This window comes from Schistocerca nitens, chromosome 1 (genome assembly GCF_023898315.1).
Source record: "Schistocerca nitens isolate TAMUIC-IGC-003100 chromosome 1, iqSchNite1.1, whole genome shotgun sequence".
Lineage (NCBI taxonomy): Eukaryota > Metazoa > Arthropoda > Insecta > Orthoptera > Acrididae > Schistocerca > Schistocerca nitens.
In genome coordinates this window covers 759,276,254-759,297,933 of record NC_064614.1, presented here as the reverse complement: position 1 = coordinate 759,297,933, position 21,680 = coordinate 759,276,254, and positions in this window count along the sequence as shown.

Here is a 21,680-nt window from a genome sequence, read left to right as displayed (position 1 = left end):
ATTATGTACTTTACTACTCCACAAAGTCTATTAACTTTTTTTTTTGTGGAAGGTAATTGCTTTTCAAATCAGTAAAATAGGCAACTTGGAATTGTCGCAGCACTTGGAATAGGACCCTGGCTAGGTAAGCGACTAAGGATAAAATAACGGACTCAACACAAAATTTACAGAATACAAACTTATTATTGAAAAAGAAACCACATAACTTGTCCGTGCAGTTATACTGTACTCAACTGATAATTTGAGGTGAAGGTGGTGGTAGCATCGATCTCCTGCACTATTAAAAAAAAGGCCAAAAAAGGCGACAAAAGAGTTCATGGCCCTTCCTGTGTAATAAACTGCGAAAATTCTCTTCTTAGTATCGGATTTTCGTAGTATAGAACCAATCAAAGCATGCCATGAATAATAAGTCGAATGACTTCACATCCTAGGCCATATTATATAATCTTGCAGTAGTTCTTCTCTCGTTCAGTTCTCGAGGTGCGAACACCTTGCCTGCTGGCCACCGACTGACTTGCCATAAAGGAGCCTTGCAATTCGACCGCCCATTCCAACTCTTCTGTTCCCACCAAGGTAGTTTCGTTGCGGAGGAGGGACTTCCCTCCGTGTTTTACATGATTACAAACCTATTTTCCCTGTGCATGAACCGGTATTACAAGTAAAGTTTTAACATTTTCATGCTTTTACGGTACATTATTTTTTGAAATTACAACCAGAGATCCAGTAAATTGACATTAATATTGAATAAAAGATTTACGTAGATTTCACATCAAAGAGCTTGGCGGTACAGAAATCACATGGAGTAAAAGCATATAAAGAAAATACATAAGACAGTCGATATTATCGGTAACAATGTTACAAGTTCGACAGTTGTTTCCCTTTTTTAAGGTGAGAATATGTCTCTATAACGATGAAAGACACATTAATGCGTTTTAAAGTCAAAAGTTTGTTATAAGAGGACATGAGAAAAGAAATTAAAAATAGAAAAGAACATATAAAGGCACAGTCAAGTTGTTCAAAACTCATAGCTTGCAAATCCTTCGTTTGTTAAAAAAATAATGGAAGTCAATACGGAACAGTCCAACATTCCGGCAGATAACGGTTGCTGGAACTTGCACAACAGATTCCACAGGAATTTCTGTGTGCAGATGATTAATTACGTTGTTGACAAGGAGAAAAAGTGGACGGTATTCGCAAGACTAGGGACTGCAGTACTAATGGCCAAGAAATTTGTGCAAGAGGAAGCAAGGTTCTAAAACTGACTACTTTGACGCAACTGAAGGGTGAGTTTGACAACATGTCATATCTTAAACACACAAAACTTGTTGAATCTCAGACGTTTGACATCTGGACACTCATTTTCTTAAAAAAAAGTCTGCTTTCATACCTAAAAGTACGTCATTTGATTTTATTAATAGGAATGTGGACGGCATCTATTTTATTAAACGAGCTGTAATAACATCCTCATACAATTAACCCTGGAACACTTAAGAGGGGGAAATGTCACGTTGCTACTAAACCATCATAAACTGTACTACTCCAAATTAATTCGAAGGAAGTCATAATTTATAGGCTATGCGTTAGTTAATTACAATTATTGGATCTCCAGTGGTATGTCAAATGCCATATTAAGTAGAAAATATCCTGCTTTATACGCTACAGTAATCGAAAATTTTACAAGGGTTTAGTAATCTCGTGCTAAATACAGGGTATCCAGCAAGTTGAGATTACTATTATTGGTACAGCAGGCACTGAAAATTACAAAACTGAGATTAAAAAAACTCTTATCCATTGAAAAAATTATTTTGGCTATCAGATAAAATAACCAAAGTATATTCCACTGATTAACACGCCGCCGGCCGGAGTGGCCGCGCGATTCTAGGCGCTACAGTCTGAAACTGCGCGACCGCTACGGTCGCAGTTTCGAATCCTGCCTCGGGCATGTATGTGTGTGATGTCTTTAGGTTAGTTAGGTTTAAGTAGTTCTAAGTTCTAGGGGACTGATGACCTCAGAAGTTAAGTCCCATAGTGCTCAGAGCCAGTTTTGATTAACACGCCCCAGAGTTGAGAAACAGGATATAAATGTAAAAAAAACGTTTACTCAATTTTTTTGTCATCTATAACACTTTAATATGCTCACAAAACTTGTCATTTTAATACATTTAGTTCATTCTTTTCACGCCTTTAATTTTTAATTTCGTCTGCCGTAATAAAAGCTGAGGAAAACATGCTTCGAAAGGTACATTTTTGGGTTGTTTCGGTAAAGTGCAACTCAAACGAGATGAATTAAGATGCAAGAACCCCTCCGAAACAACCTTCAGATTGGCGGGTACAGCCGACTCTTTAACATCGTCAGACTGAACCAAAAGGTCCTCACCCCGCGTTATTGCGCAGCCATGACAACTGGACTGCGGAACATCAGCCTCGTAATTTCAGTTTCGGCCTCTCTTCTAGTGCAGAAGTCTATATTTCTTATTTGCGACTGATCCATTTCGGTCCATAAACAAAGCATGGTGCAAGACACCTAAAAGTCGCGTGGTCGTGTATCTTTCAGGGTGTTCCGCGTACACTCTGCCGTGTAAGCCTGTATGAGGTGCTGGCGGCTATACTTTTATGTGTTGTAGCATCGAGTGACCTGACGGTAGACTAGTGATCGTAACATGTGAGTCTGCCTAAGAATCGCCAAAGATGGCTCCTGAATATATTAACTGCTAACACCTATTGCTTCTTTTATAACATCCACTGCTGCTTGTATCGTGCCCCGTCAGTGCAATTGCCACAGTGTGGTTAGTTAAAGTAGGAGGAATTTCTGCTCTGAAAACATGTAAAACAATTTCTTCACCCTGTCGCAAAGGAAGAAAGAAGCACAGTATGTCTTATGGGGACGAAGCCAAGTTGAAGAGTACCTCACATCATTCTTAATCTATTGCCTGATGCAACTGAAAATGACTGGGAGGCTTGAAGTAAAAGATTTAATTTAAATCTTGGGATTTGTTACAGTTATTTGTAGGTGGGTGAATTTTAATTGCGTAACAAACAATTTTCTTACATACTACCGTCCCTTATGAAATGCACACGTGACAAAGTGATGAGCATGCGCGGTGTCTCTATGGGAACAAGGGAAAGGATTTTATAAGCTTGTGTGTGATCCAACGTGTTGCAACAGAGATAAGCATTGCTGAGGACAAAGAACATGAGAGGAATTGTTATTACTCATTCACAAAAATTCGCGATTCTTCTTTAACCGATTTGCGCGGAACAAGGGCAGGGCGAAAGAAAAAAATGGTGCTAATTACAGTCATTGAAACAAGAGAAAGAACACAGTGCTCAATCTAAAAGAGAGCAGCGACTAATAACAAGCTCTGATTACGACATAACTAATGAAAGCAAGCAGATGCACTGCAATCCACCAATATTGCCTCGTTGTACAGCTGCACAGCTGCCCATCGATCAACAGCACCTCCAAAACACCCAGCCTGTAGCATGTCCCGTCTTCAACTGGCCTTTCGCTCCTCTGCACCAGTGAGAGGACCTATCTTTTGAAGCACCTTCCGGTCAATCACAGTATTAGCTTCCGGGTGCAACACGACGGCCCAGTCGTCTTGCGTCCAAAGCGCGCCCTATGGATTCTTTGTCCCCCAGTTTTACAGGACGGACTCTATCGAAAAATCTCGAAACTTCTACCGCAAACTTCCGTTACCAGTGCAAACACGAGCCCACGAATTTGGCGGGAGACAGGAAGTGTTTATGAAATAGGGGCTGCTGATTATAAACGGAAAGTCACCATTAAAGAAAACACATACCCCACAGATCACTTCCTACAGGCGTGCGTTCGAGCGCAAAATGATAAAGATGGCACTCGAAAATGATAAAATACCGTATCTAGTCGATAGGCTAAACTCTAATGGAAGATATACTCAAATAAACGTACGTCTTTCACCTATGTATAGTGTCGGAAACAGTTCATGGGTCTTCTGTGTCTACAAACAAATAGTAAACTACTGTTTTGAATAGGCAGTGTAGCAAGGGGAGTATGTGTGTCATTTTGAAAACTGTAGGCGGATGTCGTGCAGTAAAACCCATTTTTGCTCTGTCGTCGGTGGTGGAGCTCGATTAGAGCTGTCCTATGAGGCGACAGAGGAAAGACTGGCAATATTCTGCTAAAGATCGCATCAGCGACGCTGGGAAAAAAGGTGAAAGGTTATCATGCCAAGGAAACGGTATGATTTAAAGTGAGTAACCTGACAATCAAACAAATCCAAGTAGTGACTAGTGCTTGCTAAAGTCACAGTTCTTCCGTTGCACTTGGTAGTGCTACATTTAATATTAGGAAAATCATAGACAATCATATTTCGAAGACGTGAGACTTCTGTAATGAATAAAAAGTCTGTATTCCAGTTTCCAGAGGGGGCAAGTGATCTCTCTTTTCGTCTCCCTATCCCCTCCCCCCACTTTCGGATGACTGTGGACGACAATAAATAGATGGATGACAAGGGAGCAGAAGAGGAAATTAACCCTTTATTTGGCAATGTTGCCCTCAAGCAACATAAAATCGCATACCCTTTTCTGCAACATGTTTAAAGTTTCGACTTTGGGTGGTCAAAGGCGCTTGAAAGCAAAGTTTGAGCGCTCAATACATGATATTCTGTTCTTTCTGGTGAAAAGTTTCCGAAGAGTGTGCAACTTTAGTAGATACCATGCAAGATTATTGGATGGACAATAAGTCCAGAATAAGGAGGAAACAGCAGCAACTGAGTCAATGAATAATGTTCGATACGACAGTTTTGGTCACTGGCTAGGGTATAGAATAAAAGGGAAGATGTAAGCTTTGTCTTCAGGGGGTAATCGTCTGTGAAATGTGGAAAATGTGGAATCTTTCTGTGCCTTCTACCAAAAAGGAAGTGCTTTAAGAGATTTCACATGAACTTCTGCAAAATACAACCATTTTTTCAGCCACAGGAAAAACAACGTAGATAAATTTAGACAACATTATCAGCGGAGCGCAGCGATCTGATGCTGTACTTAGGTTAAAATCAACATTCGAGACTACAATAACACACGTTTATTGACGGGTTTCGGCTTATGTTAAAGCCATCCTTAGAATTTTTGTTTACGATCGTGGTATCACTCGAAAAATCGAGGAGCAGTCAGCACCAGCCATAGAGGACCCAAAAATTCTGAGGGTGTCTTTAACATAAGTCGAAACCGATCAATAAACATATGTTATTGCGATCTCGACTGTTGATTTTAAACTAAAAACAGTGTACTAGTAGTACGTATATAATAACACCCATGCGCCTTTTGTGGTCGATGATGCTCGTACTTAAGAGGCAAAACACTGTATTTTGAAAATCATCCACGTGACCGTATACATCTAATTTAAGTAACTTAATACTTTTTCTGCAGAATATTTCTGTGTGTACCAAATAAAGAATTAAATACAAGAAGGAGTAAAGACATGTGTGAGACTCAAGTATAAACTTATGACCTCCGCTGATGGTGTTTGTGACTACCGTTTCTCCAACAACAATATCTAAGCCTGTTTTGCATTCGAGGCTTACGTATGACCTACGCTGACGCGATGATTCATTAGTGGCTGCTACAGTTTCATGACAACAGTTTTAAGCTTCAGAAGTCTACATCTAAATCTACATTTATACTCCGCAAGCCACCCAACGGTGTTTGGCGGAGGGCACTTTACGTACCACTGTCATTACCTCCCTTTCCTGTTCCAGTCGCGTATGGTTCGCGGGAAGAACGACTGTCTGAAAGCCTCCGTGCGCGCTCGAATCTCTCTAATTTTACATTCGTGATCTCATCGGGAGGTATAAGTAGGGGGAAGCAATATATTCGATACCTCATCCAGAAACGCACCCTCTCGAAACCTGGCGAGCAAGCTACACCGCGATGTAGAGCGCCTCTCTTGCAGAGTCTGCCACTTGAGTTTGCTAAACATCTCCGTAACGCTACCACGGTTACCAAATAACCCTGTGACGAAACGCGCCGCTCTTCTTTGGATCTTCTCTATCTCCTCCGTCAACCCGATCTGGTACGGATCCCACACTGTTGAGCAATACTCAAGTATAGGTCGAACGAGTGTTTTGTAAGCCACCTCCTTTGTTGATGGACTACATTTTCTAAGGACTCTCCCAATGAATCTCAACCTGGTACCCGCCTTACCAACAATTAATTTTATATGATCATTCCACTTCAAATCGTTCCGCACGCATACTCCCAGATGCAATCTAAGTTTTCTCTGTAACAGTTCTGTCATAAGACTGACTAACGAAATAATTCCTAGAACTTCACGTTATTAGAAGCGACCTAGACACGAAGCTAATTGCAGTTAAGTAGAGATGATGAGGACAGAGGTCGCACAAACTTGTGTGCCTGAAATTGAAGGTTATGACATTGGACAGTTTCTGAGAGAATAGGGGGGCGTGCATAAAATATAATATGTATTGGAAACTGATTAAAAATTGCTGCTTAAGTATTTAAAAAAGAAATTTTGAAAGAATAATTGAAAGAAATTTGGAAGTATTCATATCCTTCAGCTGGCATTAATATCAACTCGTCATACGTCCGCCCGCTATCACTTATAGAGGCAAACAGGTGAAGGTTAATCAATTGAAGAGCGTATCTCTACTTGTTTTGTTTGTATGCCAATATTATCTATGGTACAAAATTATTATTATTTTATATAAATATCTTATAATTATAAAAAGAAAAGAAAGAGAGAGAAAAAATAGTATGATTCTTTAGAGTTGAGTTTGGGAAAGGTGTTCATTAAGCAGTGAAGAAAAAAATGTATGATCACGTTTCTGATGAATACGAATTGTTATTTTCTGTTATTAGTGAATATCAAAATTTGAACATATCATAACTCATGTCTCACACTCTGGTGTAACTAGTGCTAAGTATTTTACATTCAATACGACAATTATGCTCTAACCTTTAAGGCTCACAGAGAGTAATTACGTTGACAAGCTGTGCTCACAAGACTGGTCGATGGGAAAGAAAACAGTTTTGAATGATCTAATCAATTTTGTTTTCACAGGAGCGGTCACTCTGCAGCTCTCTCCATATTGCTGTCAAACCCGAAGACAAAGGTGAACTCAACAGACAGCTCAGGGCACAACGCCTTGCACTTTCTTGTGATGGCGTTCAAAGACAACGCTCCTAAAAGGCAGACCAAAGGTTTTGAATCTTGCATAGAACAGCTTGTTAATTGTGCAAGATTTGACATAAACAACATTGACAATAAAGGTTTATGCGCACTGCACCTTGCAGCTAACCTGAAGAGACGGAAGGCTGCAGCACTTATTATTGATAAGAGCAAGTAAGTAAGGTTTTAATTCCTTAGCATGAGACAAATTTACGTAGCTATTGGAGCCTGGTTTTCTTTATTTTTCTTCAGACCTATCGTTGTTTGCTATTTCAGTGTACTTTTACAGCCGTTCGTGACTTCCTAAATCCTAAATGGAGAAGCTGTTTGCTTAGACTCTCTACTTACTCGAGTTTTCAAAAAACAGGAGGAACTATTACTACAGCATTGCAAGGAGGAACTTGAAAATTATGTATAAGAAAACACAGCAAGAGACATTGTTAGAGGATGCTGGATTAATTTGTAGAGAACGATGCATTACGGATAACAAAATATCACACGAGCACAGACTGACTTCGGTACAGGAGTGAAACCATTAGCCTGTCAATGTTGGAAAGGGTGCAGAATGTCCGAAGGGCGTTCAATAAGTAATGCAACACATTTTTCCCTCGGTCATTTACTGTGGGACATCATAGTATATTTCCGCTTCAGCCTATACAGTTTAATGAAGTTCCGATAGGCGGAGACGGTGTGCGTGGCCTTGAAAACGGCGTCTGTAACGGAGGTGCATTCCAAGCAAAGAGGTGTCATTGGGTTTCTTTTGGTGAAAACCTAGACCATCCACAGGCGCTTGCGGAATGTTTGCCGAGAGTTGGTAGTGAACAAAAGCACGGTGAGTCGTGGGGCGAAGCGTCTGTCTTCGTCGCCACAAGGTCGCGCAAACCTGTCCGATATCCCGCGTGCCGGCCGGCGCGCACAGCTGTGCTCTTGCAGTGCTGGAATGTGCTGTCTTCCTCATTCGAGGTGATTGTCGGACCACAATCAACACCTCTCGCTGCTCAATTAGACGTCTCTGTTGGTAATGTACAGACACTCGTCCTTCAATTGGGCACTCTAAGTTGTCTGCCTGCTTGGTACCTCGCCGTCTACGCAATTTCCACCTTCCCTGTGCTTGGCCTAATGAAGCATGCGTGGATGAATGTGGGGGGGTTATTATCAAGACAGCTCCGACGTCGACAAGTATACTGGTTACCAGGGAGGCAAACAGGGCCTCCTAGTAAGGTGGTATACGATTGTTGCATTGAACGGAGATTATATTGAAAAATATGGTTTTGTAGCCAAAAGAGTGGGGAATAATACACTACTGGCCATTAAAATTGCTACACCACGAAAATGACGTGCTACTGACGCGAAATTTAAACGACAGGAAGAAGATGCTGTGATATGTAAATGATTAGCTTTTCAGAGCATTTATATAAGATTGCCGCCGGTGGCGACACATACAACTTGCTCACAAGAGGAAAGTTTCCAACCGATTTCTCATACACAAACAGAAGTTGACCGGCATTGCCTGGTGAAACGTTGTTGTGATGCCTCATATAAGGAGGAGAAATGCGTACCATCACGTTTCCGACTTCGATAAAGGTCGGATTGTAGCCTATCGCGATTGCGGTTTATCGTACCGCGACATTGCTGCTCGCGTTGGTCGAGATCCAATGACTGTTAGCAGAATATGGAATCAGTGAGTTCAGTAGGGTAATACGGAACGCCGTGCTGGATACCAACGGCCTCGTATCACTAGCAGTCGAGATGACAGGCATCTTATCCGCATGGCTGTAATGGATCGTGCAGCCACGTCTCGATCGCTGAGTCACCAGATGGGGACGTTTGCAAGACAACAACCATCTGCACGAACAGTTCGACGACGTTTGCAGCAGCATGGGCTGTCAGCTCGGAGACCATGGCTGCAGTTACCCTTGACGCTGCATCATAGACAGGAGCGCCTGCGATGGCGTACTCAACGACGAACCTGGGTGCACGAATGGCAAAACGTCATTTTTTCGGATGAATCCAGGTTCTATTTACAGCATCATGATGGTCGCATCCGTGTTTGGTGACATCGCGGTGAACGCACATTGGAAACGTGTATTCGTCATCGCCATACTGGCGTATCACCCGGCGTGGTGTTACGGGGTACCATTGGTTACACGTCTCGGTCACCTCTTGTTCACAATGACGGCACTTTGAACAGTGGACGTTACATTTCAGATGTGTTACGACTCGTGGCTCTACCCTTCATTCGATCCCTGCGAAACCCTACATTTCAGCAGGATAATGCACGATCGCATGTTGCAGGTCCCGTACGGGCCTTTCTGGATACAGAAAATGTTCGACTGCTGTCCTGGCCAGCACATTCTCCAGATCTCTCACGAATTGAAAACGTCTGGTCAATGGTGGCCGAGCAGCTGGCTCGTCACAATACGCCAGTGACTAATCTTGATAAACTGTGGTATCGTGTTGAAGCTGCATGGGCAGCTGTACCTGTACACGAGATCTAAGCTCTGTTTGACTCAATGCCCAGGCGTATCAAGGCCGTTATTACGGCCAGAGGTGGTTGTTCTGGGTACTGATTTCTCAGGATCTATGCATCCAAATTGCGTGAAAATGTAATCACATGACAGTTATAGTATAATGTATTTGTCCAATGAATACCCGTTTATCATCTGCATTTCTTCTTGGTGTAGCAATTTTAATGGCCAGTAGTGTATAGTCTATGGAATTCTGAATGAAACCAACATGCTTTCAGAAAAAAAGTATTGCTTTACTTTTTGAACCTTCCTCGTATTATACGAGTGTATTAGAAAAAGCGTTTGGTGAATCATAGAAGTCAACGGAACAACATTGTCAAAGACATAAAAGTGTCCATAGAAGATGCAAACTTCTGGAAAGGACAACTTCCCCGCACAAAAAAAAAAAAAAAAAAAAAAAAAAAAAAAAAAAAAAAAACCCGATATTACTTGTGTTAAAGCACTGTTTTATTCTGATATTCTAGAAGGGGAACTGCTCATGAACGGGTTATCAGAAGGAGAAGGCGTTAGGCTACCGGTTTACAAATCAGAGCATAGAATGGAACACATGGAGTGTCAGTTCACGAAAATTGCTGGCTGGAGGCTAGTACCAAAGAATACGTCTTACTGCCGCATCCCAGACATTCACTATTGGTGACAAATCAGGGCACCTAGCAGGCCATTCTAGAATTGGTACGTTCCTCCAGTATGGTCTCGCTCATGAAGGGTATAGCAAGAGTGTTTATCATTCTTTCAACATACTGGCGAGAATTCAGTCTCTCCTCAACAGTTACCACATCAGTCCTATTAGCATATACAATACATTCACACAGCACGCATCCAGGAGTTGGAAAGGTATAAGCTAATTGCTCCTTCCTGTGAGCATCCACCAGGTCATCTACGGATACGTTGGCGTCGATCTAACAATCACAAACAGAAGCGAGGTTTATCGCTGAGCGTCACAGAGTTCTATTCAGAGTTCCTGTTGGTTTTACGCCATACTAGTGTCTGTTGTGTGTTGCATGGTGCCAGCGACAGAACACGCGCGGTAACTCGAGACCTCGACCCTATTTCCAGTAACTTGTTCCTGACGGTTCGTGGCGACACTACCTGTGAGGCCTGCTCGGATTCCAGCTGTTGTCATTGCTGTATTGTTCTGAGCCAGTCGAACAATGCTACGATCTCCTCGTGGTTCTTATGGCATAGTCCGTGCCTACTCTTCTTTCCACGTTGTTGTTCTGTGTACACATCGTCACCAGTCGTTCTGCCATCACTGCACTACAGCCAACCATTTGTGCGATCTGTTTGGATCATCTCCCATGCCCCTCGTGACAATGATTCGTTCTTTCTCGAGGTCTGAAAGATGGCAATAAGCTGAACATGTATGTTCTATGGCTGTGTTAAGATTTCCACCCGAAAAGTCATAGCAAAAACAAATGCATACAATAGCAAGTTGTATAGGTTAACTTCCATCTTTTGTAACTATAATGAAAGGCGTGCCAGAGAAAAGTCTCTGCAGTCGCATTATCCTCTGTGTCCTATGTGGCTCAGATGGATAGAGCGTCTGCCATGTAAGCAGGAGATCCCGGGTTCGAGTCCCGGTCCGGGCACACATTTTCAACTGTTCCCGTTGACTTACATCAACGCCTGTAGACAGCTAGGGGTATTCATTTCATTGTAATATAATGAAAGTGTTATTAAGACCAAATGCATTTCGCTTTTCTCTTACACATACGCCCTCGCCAGACATGCTAAACATATAGTACAACCGCGCGGGGTAGCTGCGCGGTCCGGGGCTTCTTGCCACGGTTCGCGCGGCTCCCCCTGTCCAAGGTTCGAGTCCTCCATCAGGCATGGGTTTGTGTGTTGTCCTTAGCGTCAGTTAGTTTACATTAAATTAAGTAGTGTTAAGCCTAGGAACCGATGACCTCAGCAGTTTGGTCCCTTAGGAACTTACCACCAAATTTCCAATTTCCATAAACTACAGTATAAAACACAAAAAGACAAAACAGTGAAATACACAGAAGAACTAATAAATCACATAAAAGGGTTATATATTGCAGATACAGCTATGCTGGTCTCATTTGACAAAGAAAACAAGTAGAATCAAGTTAATAGAACAAGACCTAGACACAGTTACCACAGGAACACAAAACAGAGATAAGCACGCTCCTACACCTCATTAATCATTACTGACCAAAATTACTTTGAATTCAACAAGGAGTTCTACCTACAAGGAGAAGGATTGCCAATGGGATCCCACATGTTAGGAAAGTTAGCAAATATCTTCATGAACAAATTAGAAGAGAGCGGAACATAGCACCAGGAAAATACAACATACTGCATTGGTGGAGATACGTGGATGACATCTTCAGCTTCGTAGAAGAACCAGAAAATAAAGTGGAGGAACTACATATAGAGATAAACACAGTGCACAAAAACATAAAGTTCACCTTAGAGACAGAACAAGCAGGCCACATAAACTTCTTCAATATATCCAACACAAAGAAAAATAACCAAAACTAATTTAGCATTTACAGGGAAGACACCACAACAGACACAATATGACATCAATCATCTAACCACCCACAGGTCCAAAAAGAATCTGCTCTCAGGTATATGACCCACAGATTAAACATAGCACCACCTGACAAACGTAACTAAAATAAGGAGTTGGACATAATTATTCAGACAGCAAAAGGTAACAGATACCAAGAATCACTAGTAACAAAACTGAACAAGAAAATACAGCAAAACATGAAAAAAACACCACTCAAATCTAAAGACCCACAACGCCCACCACAAAAATGTGCACCAACGTCACCAACACTATATATCAAGGGAACAACACAGAAACTCAACAGATAAGTTGGTACACGCTCAAATACGGACACAAACTTACACACAGAATTAGGATCAACAGTAAAAATAATGTACCAAAGCGATAACTCTATGCAGCTGTTCTCAAAAAGGAGGATCACACTGACATGTACCATAAATCTGGCAATTACGAACTACAGTGGAACAGGTTTGCTGTTCTATACTTAGGACAAACAGGCAGAGCTTTTGAAATAGATAATAAAGAACACAAAACGGAATGTAGATATAGCACCAGCCATTCAACATTTGCAGAACACCTCAGGCGATAAAACCACCACCGTACCACAGTAGAAAAGGGTAGGAAAATAGTCAGAATCAGCAACAAGAAACATCTCCTAAACCTACAAAAGAACTTTTAAATTAAAGAAAGCAATACTAGAGAAAAACGCATAATAAAAATGGTTCAAATGGCTCTGAGCACTATGGGACTTAATATCTGAGGTCATCAGTGGCTGGTTCAAATGGCTCTGAGCACTATGGGACTCAACTGCTGAGGTCATCAGTCCCCTGGAACTTAAAACAGCTTAAACCTAACTAACCTAAGGACATCACACACATCCATGCCCGAGGCAGGATTCGAACCTGCGACTGTAGCGGTCGCGCGGTTCCAGACTGAGGCGCCTAGAACCGCTCGGCCACACCGACCGGCTACTAATAATAAAAGACCAGATAAACATCAACAACCAGACGTTATTTGAACTAATAAAACGTATTAGAACATTTTGTAGAGAAAGAATAACTCCTCTACACACCACAAAGTAATACACAAACTAACACATCCAAGGATAATACACTTCACAAAACACACACACAGTCTTTCTAGTCGCAAAATGTAAACACTCAGAGCTAGTCGCAAAATGTAAACACTCAGAGCAATAACAGACGTTTCCACCACTACCAAAACAAAAGATAAACGCTTCCTGCAATTGCAAAACAAACGAAATGGCGAGATGACAGTAGTTCTTTTCAACACAGAAACGCGTAATTTAGTGTAGTAAAAGTGCTATGTGTTGAATACCCAAAACATACACATGGAAGAACAACAAAAAACCGTCAGTAACGATTAGAATTAAAACTGTTTATAGTAGTAGGTAAAGCATGCAAACTACTCATGATCCTATCAAACAAAATCGTAAGAGGAAAAATCCATATCGCTATAGTGACCACTGAAAACTTGTTAAAATAAAGTGAAACGCATCTACAGTAGTCTTAATAAGACTTACATTATGGTTGCAAAAACCAGTAATTAACCTATACCTTTACTACCAATACTATGTCATTCACCAGCCATGGCTGAACAGTCATCATCAAGTTTACATTAATGTATAATATATGAAATGAATGCAATATTGTATTTTGGACTCTCATACTGAAATTTATTTATTTCTTAAACCATCTGTAGACAATTTTCATTGCACAGATGTGGTCACATTATACAAAATTTCATTTGTATGGATATACATGTCACATGAAACAGACATACATAATTTAGTAAAATTAAAATTATTACTCTATGATAAAAAGGTGTTTTAAAGTGACATGAAAGAGACTCATGGAGGAGTGTCACCAAAATGCTGAAAAACCTCAGTTGGCAGACATTTAAAGACAACATGATAATCACATGCTCATCTTCACATTTTCTTAATATTACGCTTTCACCATTACATTTCAGTGGTGTACACCATGCACCGAGTAACCTCTGTCATCTTACACTCTGGCGTCTCAATTAATAACAGCATGTCTTCCAAGGCGCCTGAAACAAACGAAAAAGGGAGGCAGCAACAGTCTTATATAATAAGACAGTACATGTCTTTTATATTTGTGCTTACATCCCTGCTTGAACAAGATCCTCTCGACTGTTTAGCTTCTAGGTATTGATTTAAACTATATGGGGTTAAGGAGACGATATAACCTTTTAATTTGTTTATGAAAACATGTCTTTTCCATGGGTTTTAGTCAGGGTGGAAATTTATTTTGTAAAATGCATCCAGCAGTTTAGCATCTTTTTCAGATAACTTGAGCCACTTCCTGTCTAGATGATAATGATCTCTATTTCTCGTATTGGAACTGGGTATATCTCTATTCAATTAGATAGTACTATTTGCTTTCACATGCATAATTGTTTCAAATATATATAGTGAAGGGCCTGCCATGATATGAAATTTCCTGAATTCATTTCTGCAGGATTGTCTTGACATCAGTTTGCAACACATCTATTCGAAGCTTCGTTAACCTATAGATAGGCGTATGTGCAGTATTGCTCCAGACTGAAATGGAGTATGAGAAGTGGGTCTAGACTAGACCATATTACATTGTTAACAGCATGTCTGTGTTTATTGTTCCAGATATCGTCCTTATTCAGAATTTGTTGGTGCTTGCTTTTGAGCACACTTTTCTGATACAGTCCTCCCATGTCAAATGCTTATCAATGATAATGCCAGGAATTTGTAATTTCTTATTTCTTTGAAAACTGCCATACCCAGTTCAAGGGAAACATCATTAGTCTCTGCAGTTTTATTACCTTATAGCTGCATGTACGTTGACTTATTTGCATTTACAAACATGTTTTTACTAAAATATTTGTAAGCCTCTTGCAGGTTTGCAGAAGCACTTGATTCCATTTCTTTCGCCGAGTCCCTTTTTAGTATGAGTGAAATGTCATCTGCAAACATTACTACATTGTCATCTATGGCTGATGTATCATTTACATACAGAATGAAAGGAAGGAGACCGAAAACTGATCCCTGAGGTACACCACACTAAACTGCGTAAAAATTAGAGAGTATGTTTACACTAGCGCCGCTCATGTTGTGTTTCACTTCTACACACTACTCGCTGTTTTCCACAAATGATTTTATGATGTCAGCTGCCTTACCGCTGATACCATGATAGTTCAACTAGTGAATTACATTGCAGTAGCACACACCAATCAAATGACTTTGAGAGGTCGAGGAAAATACCACAGACTTTTCTTTGTTGATCTAATGCTCCAATAACATCGCCTACAAAGTTAGCTGTGGCTGCAGTGTTAGATCTACATTTTCTAAAATCATGCTGTGTCTCATTTAGTATCTTATTCTTCTTTATAAAATTTAATATTCTATATTTCAAGACTGTTTCCACGATTTTAGATAAGACAGGAGTGATAGTAATTGGTCTATAGTTTCCAGGAGTTTTATTATCACCACCCTTATAAAAAATTGACACAACCTTACTCTTTTTCAAACGCTTAGGATATATCCCATTTTCCATTGTTGAGTTTATTAAATCAACCAGGGGTCTCACTAGCCACTGAGAACAGTGCTTTATTACGCAGGTAGGTATCCCATAAAGACCTTCTGAGTTTTTGAGCCTTGAGAGTGTATATTATTTTTGCTATCTCTAATTCACTTTTTTGTATCAGAAAAATACATTCTGTAATATTGTATACGTTATACATATTACTTGGGTTTTGGGGCCTATTGTTATCTTTTATAAGTTCTTCCACAACTTCAACGTGATGTAGATTAAAAATATTGCTGATATCATTTGGATGCTGTAAAACAAAAATGATAATACTAAGTCAACATCGTTCACTGGTCATGTGTTATATCTTGGCGAGTATATACGCGTATTAAATCCACTACTAGAACTAAGATGACACGAAGTGTTACAGAACACTGTTTCATTGTGACAGCGTGCTTCTTCTGTAAATATTAGCTGTTCCAGTTTACCGCGTTGCATTCACTTATTTCGATAATCTAACAATTGATCAGGGTAGTAAGTACTATATTAAAATGCTTCATTTTTTTATGTTATACTTTCTGACATGTTCCACACCCAAGAGAATCATCTCATTTTTTTGGTCTATGGATCGAAAACTGAATCTACTCTAATTGAATCTAAACAATGGTTATAAACAATAATTTGCAGCTCTTAAATGTTTCCAGTTTGTGGCTTCACACGTAATGGTATCATGTTGACCAGTCTACAATTCCACCTGCAGGAAAATTCCTTTACAGAATATAGTGGCTGTTGCTTGAACAGACGCATCACTCTAGCTCTGAACATCCTCAGTGGCAATTTTCGATCATCTGACGGTAGGTGGTTGAATATCTTCAGCGCTGCTGTTGGAAAACTGTTCAACGTCTTACTCAGACGACAACTTGGGATATCAAAGTCGGCCTTATTTCATATGTCGTAGCTGTGAATCTGTTGTCTCTTGTAGAAGCGTCCTTGATTTTCTCTTATATAGACAAAAGAGTTTAAAAACACTGGCTAAATATTGTCGTTATTGCCATCTGTTTGGAAATGGGTCATCTAAATTGGTACAATTTTTTGCTGGAAGATATTATTCTTACAGCCTTCTTTGTAGGAACAATATGTTTTTATTTCCAGTTGAGTGTCCTCATATCATCAATCCATATGTGATGTGGTTCTGAAACAGTGCATAATATACTGTACTGTGATCAAGTACTGATCTATTTTCGCACATTTGAGCTTCCAGAGCAGATAAATTACTCTTAAAAGCAGTGCAGTGTAGTGTGTTTGGTCCACGTCAGCTGTCTGTTGCCATTCCCAGGTGTTTGACACTATCGCCACACTACTGCTATGGGTCCACAGTCGTCAAAGTTGCATAATGTTTTCTGGGTTTTATCGTCATTTAATTTCATTTTGTTTGCTTTTCACCACTTTTTGGGCATTTCAAACAAAATATCAACATCGTTTCGTGCCTCAGCTGAATTTCTACCCTTAGTCATTAATGTTGTATTATTTGCAAAGAGAAAGGTATGACGATCACAACTTAAGTCATTGACAAATATTACAAAAAGGAGACGACCAAGAATTTCTATATCTGCAACTATGGAAAAAAGAGGCCGAAAAACAAAGAAGACAACATGTACGTCAATTAGCTGTTATGTACTCACGTTATACTTAATTGGTAGGAATGAACTTTTTCTGTATTTCATAGCTCGGATTGGTATGAAATCTTAATCAATATTTCCAGGAGGCATTTAAGTACTAGAGTATTAGATTGTTAGTCAGTTATGTTGTTGATGCGTGGCTCCACTTCCGGCAGTATATACATCGAAGCACCAAAGAAACTGGTATAGGCATGCGTATTCAAATACAGAGATATCTAAACACAGAATTCGGCGGTGCGGTCGACAACGTCTATATAAGACAACAAGTGTCTTGCGCAGTTGTTAGATCGATTATTGCTGCTGCAATGGCAGGTTATAAAGATTTAAGTGAGTTTGAGCGTGGTGGGTAGTCGGCGCACGAGAGATGGGGCACAGCATCTCCGAGGCAGCATTGAAGTGAGGATTTTCCCGTACGACCATTTCACGAGTGTACCGTGATTATCAGGAATCCAGTCAAACATCAAATCTCCTTCATCGCTGTGGCCGGAAAGAGATCCTGCAAGAACGAGACCATCGACAACTGAAGAGAATCGTTCAACGTGACAGAAGTGCAACCCTTCCGCGAATTGTTGCAGATTTCAGTGCTGGGCCATCAAAAAGTGTCAGCGTGCGAACCATTCAACGAAACATCATCGATATGGGCTTTCGGAGCCGAAGGCCCACTCGTGTACCCTTGATGACTGCACGGCACAAGGTTTTACGCCTCGCCTGGTCCCGTCAATAACGCCATTGGACTGTTGATGGCTGTAAACATGTTGCCTAGTCGGACGAGTCTCGTTTCAAATTGTTTCGAGCGGAAGGAGGTGTACGGGTATGGAAACAACCTCATGAATCCATGGACTCTGCATCTCAGCAGAGGAATTTTCTAGCTGGTGGTGGCTCTGTAATGGTTTGGGGCGTGCGCAGTTAGAGTGATATGGGACTCCTGATACGTCTAGATACGACATCTGACAGGTGACACATACGTAACCATCCTGTCTGATCAGTTGCATCCATTCATGTCCATTGTACATTCCGACGGTTTTGGGAAATTCCAACAGGACAATGCGAGACCCCCCCGGCCCAGAATTGCTACATAGTGACTCCAGGAACACCCGTTTGAGTTTAAACACTTCCTTTGGCCACCAAACTCCCCAGACATGAAAATTATTGAGCATATCTGGGATGCCTTGTAACGTGTTGTTCGGAAGAGATCTTCACCTCATCGTACTCTAACGGATTTATGGACAGCCGTGCAGGATTCATGGCGCCAGTACCCTTCAGCACTGTTTCAGACAATAGTCGAGACCATGCCACGTCGTGTTGCGGCAGTTCTGTGTGCTTGCGTGAACCCTACTCGCTATTAGGCAGGTGCACCAGTTTATATGATTCTTCAGTGTATGAGGCCAACTGCCCTGTTGTGCTGCAACATTTGCTTGAAGTGATATAGGAAAACCACATTAAAGGAACACACAAAGCCAGCTTGTAGAGGAAACACTTTCAATACGCCCTACTCATATTGTCGCAGAAGAAGCTGAGTAGAACCGTGGTAATCATACTAAACTGTTGGGTGGAGGGTCGTGAGTTCAAAAATCACCTTGACTGTCCAATTTTAATTTCTGTATTCGGTTCGATTACATTCTGAAAGCATTCAAAAATGTCAAGAATCATTATACTCGAATGTTCTGTAGCTGTATATATACTGTATGTGTTCTGGCCGGAGGCAGTTAGCTCCGCGCTCTTGTATGTGCAACTGTTGAATAAACCTTCGTTAAGTGAAGTTAGTGTTCGTCATTCATCTAATTACACCTTCTTCTAAGTGACATTATTCTGGTGGAGGCGCTGGGTATTGGAACTTGTGATAGCGCACATTATCGACGACACAGTGGCTCCCATCAGGCCACGACAGAGCCGCCGTTTACGTGGCGAGAAACCCGAGTTCGAGCCATATTCAACAGATCGCAATCTATCGGAGAAAGAAGAAGAAGATGACGTTACGATGACAGCAACTGTGTGCCACCACATGAGACATCCTTCCGGGTTCTCTGGTGACGATGGCCAAGATCCAAACAAGTGGCTGAAGGTATATGAGCGTATAGCCAATGTTAACAAACGGGATGACACCGTGTGTTTGGCTAAAGTATTTTTCTACTTGGAGGGCACTGCCAAGCAATGGTATGAGAACAACGAGGAGAAGTTCATAAGCTGGGAAGTACTCCAGGCGGAACTGCGCAAGTATTTCGGCGACACACAACGACAGAAGTGCAAGGCTGAAGATAAATTAAAGTACAGGGCACAGTGTCCAGGAGGAACTACAGCATCCTACATTCAAGACGTCTTGGAGCTGTGTAAAATAGTGGATCCATAATGAAGGAGGAAGATTAGGTTGCACATCTCATGGAGGGTGTTGCTGAGGACATGTATCAAACCCTATTCCTGAAGGAGGTTTCGACAGCAGACGACTTCATAAAATGGTGCCAGTATATAGAGACAATGCATAAAAAAGAATTACATGCAAAAAGTTTGGACGGCTTGCAAAAGTCGTATCGATGTATGTGATGGATGAAGCATCTGATTTCACAAGTTCAGAAGGCACTTGGATTGCACGGCGAGCAAAAAACTGAGACGCTTCAATAGGTCATAAGGGAGGAAGTGGAACAGACGTTGAACCCAATCTCTCGTTCCTCATTTCCCTTTAAAACGGTTAAAAAGTCGAGACCCAGGCGGAGTTACGTTCCTACAATGCCGCATGAGGAACCTGTTTGGGCACCAAGAAAGACTGACGTCTGGAGGACCCAGGATAACCAACCAGTATGTTTGCACTGCGGACGACCGGGACATCTGGTGCGCTATTGTCGAGAAAGGCGGCGGATGTTTGATTACGTCCGCGCCAGAAGACAGCAGACCGATCTTAGCCGACGCCAACTCCGGGACGACGAAGATGAACAAGAAGATGTGGGTGCAGGACGACGTAGGTCACCATCGCCGCAAACTAGCCGCTGGAGAGGACGCTCCCCAACACGCCGATCAAGGTCTCCGTCGCCCTTTAGAAGCTCCAGCCGATCACCTAGCTGCCGCAACATGGAAAACTAAAAGGTGCGACCTTCCTTGGAGGTGAGGCCGCCGAAGAGAAGAATCCTCCGCCGTCGATCACTATCAAAATGATAGGAAACTACGTCGATATCCTCATGGATGGCTGACCAGCCCAAGCTCTTGTGGACTCTGGAGCATCACATTCAGTCATTTCGGGGAAGTACCGTCGCCAGTTGTAGGAAACCGTATTCGTCGACAAAAAACATCTCTGCTGATGGAGGCTAATGGGAAATATGTAAAACTTACAGGAAGATGTACCATTCGTGTGGGTATAAGTGGCCATACACAGCCCTTAGAATTCATCATCTTACAAGAGTGTAGTCATGATGTCATTCTCGGATGGCACTTTTTGAAAGCTTCTCAGGCAATTATAGATTGTGGTCGCTCGAAGATTATGCTAGACAAGATGAGATACTGTGGACAGGAAGAGGCGCATCCGAGTGTGTGGAGACTGTGTGCTGGATGAAGTGCTCATTCCTGCAGTCAGCGCTAGAAAGGTAACTGTCACCTATCATGCCATGCATCAGCCCATGGATCTTGTAGTGGAATGTAAGAGAAGCATACCACTGAAGAATAACTTGGTTAGCCCAACCTCTGTCGTCTCGTTTGAGAAAGGATTCGGTGAACTGTGGATAGTTAACTGTCGCCGAGAACTGCAGATCCTTCCAAGACGCATGTGCGTAGCAAACGCTGAGCCGTTAATTGCAGAACAGCTGAGCGTCATAGAAACCTCCCATGCCGAGTCTGTGGCGAAATTAGCGCTACCACTACGAGACAAGATCTCACAAAGGAACAACAGAAGAAGCTACTTGCCATCCTTCAAGAGTTTTCGGAATGCTTCAGTCCACTGGTGTAGAGCAAATTAGACAAATCGACGGTGAGCACTGGATTAGCACTGGAGACCATCAACCAATAGGCCAGAGAGCATACCGTGTGTCAGCAACGGAACGTCGAATAATTTGCGACGAGGTAGAGAAAATAATGAAGAATGACATCATTCAGCCTCCACAGAGCCTATGGTCGTCACCAGTGGTCCTTGTCAGGAAGAAGTATGGCAGTTGGCGCCGTTGTGTTGATTACAGGAAACTTAATAAGATAACTAAAAAGGACGTTTTTCCCTCTTCTACGAATTGGCGAAACATTAGATTGTCT